Raw genomic sequence first — 3,423 nt, forward strand, 5'->3', positions numbered from 1 at the left:
CATGTCAGCAGATACCTGGATGGAGAAGAAAACAAGCCAGGCAAAGTCCCAGGGAGAGATGGCCTCAAATGCAAGGTCCCTGGAAGGAGAATGATCTGACATATTCAAGGGACAAGACAGGCAAGAAGGCGAGTGCAGATATAATAAAGTAGCAGGCACAGAGACCAGGTGAAGCAGAACGTGGTGAGGAGTTCAAATCCATCTTGGGTGGGATGGAAAGACACTGAAATGTTTTGATCAAGGAACTGCCATGACATCATTTATTTTAGAAAACACACTATACTTTGAAGACTGAAGGGGAACGAGAATGGAAGCAGGAAGACCAGGTAAGAGGCTACTGTAGTAGTCCAGGTGAGAGACGATGGTTGGCTGCCTAGACTTAAACGTGGTAGCAGCGAAGGTGGTAATAAGTAGTGATATTCAGGGTATATTTTAAGGCAGAGTCATCAGGACTTGCTGATGGATATGGTGTGGGTGAAAAAGGAAGAAGAATTAAAGAGGACTCCTAGGTTTTGGGACCGGGTGACTGGGTAGCATTTCTTAAGATGGGATGGAATGGGAGAGGTACAGGTGTGTATGGGGGGAGGAGTCAAGAGTTCTGCTTTGACAAAAAAAATTTTGAACTATAACACATTTGAAATGGATGTCAAGTAGGTATCTGGGTATTAAGTTTGCAGCTCAGGGGAGAGGTTAATATTGGAGATAACACATGGATGATGTTAAAAGCCATGGGATGAGCTCATGTACTGAATGCAGTGAGAGAAAAAGAAGCAAAGATTGAGCCCTGGGACATTTCAACATTTAGGAGTAAAGCAGAAAAGAATCACAGGAAACTGAGAAAGGCGCTGAGGCAGGAGGAAAATCAGGAGGGTGTGGTGTCCAGTGAAGAAAGTGTTTCAAAAATGAAACAAGGTGTGATCAACTGTCAAATGCTGCTGAGAGGCCAAGCAAGGTATCATCTAAGTTAGTTCAAAGTAAATTGTTCTTTCGGCTCTATTTCCTCACAGTGCTTTATTTGTACCTTTCTCATTGCAATTTCCAAGTTTTGGGTTGTATAGTTGTTGTGTCTTATTCCTCCCAGAACATCCACTACCTTATTTGCTCAAATAATGTTTGAAAGAACAAATCGATCATGTGGGATTCTATTAAAATCTAGGAGAATTTAATACAGTACTAGAAATTATTGAGATGTTCTAAAATGTTCTCCATTCAGACTAATGTGTGGGTTTTGTTCTGCCTGGAATGAAAGATGTCCATCATACATCTGAGTTGGACTATTGCTAATCAAACCCATCTGGCATTTCTATTCTTTTTACTCCAATGTCTCATGCACTATCTAGTCCAACAATTACTTAGCTTTTACCTGATTTGCTCCCTCACCTTTCAATGTTGGTTCTAGGACATGATGATACCTTCAGACATCATCAATAACTTTCTCTGTCATACTTGAATATCAGCATCATTACAGTACATCAGAGACATCAAGATAAGCTGACATTTCATATTACGTGATAATGAATTTCAAAACAATGGCAGAAGGAGCTACAGAGACATAGGCACTGAGAACGACCAAACTCTTCAGGGAGATGTGGTTGAGATGGCATACCAAAAAAAAGACTGGTGTTGAGGGGATAAAAATTTTCCCTAGGCTTGTACAAAATCATAGAGTTCAAATACAGTTCAGTTAGTTATCATCTCTGTAAAAGAAAGCTAAAACCCAAGTTTTAAGTAATAAGAATATCAAACTACAACTTACGGACATAAACTTTTAGCAACATAACTTATTTGGAAAATATGCATTAGACAATACAAAAAGACAAAGTTCTCACAGCTAAACAAGTACAGTATCCAGCCAGAGATCATAAATACCTGCTGCATGTGTCAGTGCCACAGAAAACCGCCTACCTGTGAAGTCAGACCCTCTGCTTGACCTTAGCTGCACTCCATTTGGGGCTCTTGGTGATAATTTCCATAGAATGTCATATTTCAGCTCCATGGCTCTCTTGGCTAGCTTTAAGGTGACTCCCTGAGAGCAAATATTCACCTTTAACTCCTACTAACTGTCATACCTAAGGATTGAAAAGGGGTTTTTGTGAATCCATTGACCACTTGCCCTAGTTTTTATATTTGTACTGATGTTTTGTAAAGAGAACTTGTGGTTAGTTCCCAGCTCTCTCACTAAATCTCACTCTGGATGTGGTCCATCAAATTACGGCACTGCTAAGCAACCAGACTGTATACCCAATATTGGCATTACAAAAATCTAAACTACTGCATTCCCTGCACGTGGCACATTACTTGGCATGTATTACATACTCTGTATACACTTGGTGAATGAATTTCAAGAGTGACACTGACAAAATGGGACATAGCTGGAGGAAGGAATGAACAGACTAGAGCTATTTTGTCTGGAGATGAGTCAGAAGCTTGCAAACTTCTACATAGCCAGAGTTGTCACAAAAGGAAGAGTAAGATTTATGCTATAAACTCTAGGCCATTAGGATCTGCTGATTTAATGTAGCATTTCCCAAGCTAGAGTTCAATAGGATGTTGAGATACTAGGAGAAAAATGATTCTATAGTCAAGAAAGTTTGGGAAATGCTGGATTAAATAGCTCTCATTTTTCAGAAATAGTTTTAGAAGCAGAAGCAAGACACAAACTACTCATTTATGAAAGGTCAGAATTAATAAATACCTCCAGATGCTTGGTGAGAATAGCTCCAGCTTTGGGGGCTGCTTAAATTAGAATAATGTTGAAACGCAAGATATGTGCTGTGGTCTACACTACAACTAAAATGAATGTGAACTGACGCAAGGATCTGGTCCACAGTGGTTCCTACTGAAAGTAGCCGATTTGAGTAAGCAAGTCTTCATTACTAATGCCAACCCAAAACAACTGTACTTTGTATACTGATTTCTAAATGATAAGGTTCTTCTTACTTTTATAGCTGGTGTTTTTACCAGAAAAACGCAACACTGATTTTAAGATGTCATTAAGCAATCCTTTTATTTTATATACATTTGCTAAGCACCAAATATGTGCTAGACACTCCACCAAGAACTGGGGAAAACAAAGGAAAAAGCCTGGTTGTACTTTATCTTTGGAGGTGGGGAAGCTAGAGAGAAAGCCAAACTAGTCACTTTCAAAGGAATCAACTGACAAGTCAAAGCACACTGACATCCCTAAATTTGTCATCAGATTCGTCTTTACCTCACTGTTCATCATACTAACACATTAACACAGCTAACAAAAATAAGTGTTTAAAAACCTAAATACTAAATGAATTATCTAAAGGATTTAAAAACTGGATCTTTTACTCTATTTGTTTCTACATTGTACCCACTAGATTCCATAGTAGCACTGCATTTGCTAATAGTGTGGAGAATCAAATTTATAATTCATGTTTGAGAGAATTTAAAAGA

Source organism: Eulemur rufifrons, chromosome 15, assembly GCF_041146395.1.
Source record: "Eulemur rufifrons isolate Redbay chromosome 15, OSU_ERuf_1, whole genome shotgun sequence".
Taxonomy (NCBI): domain Eukaryota; kingdom Metazoa; phylum Chordata; class Mammalia; order Primates; family Lemuridae; genus Eulemur; species Eulemur rufifrons.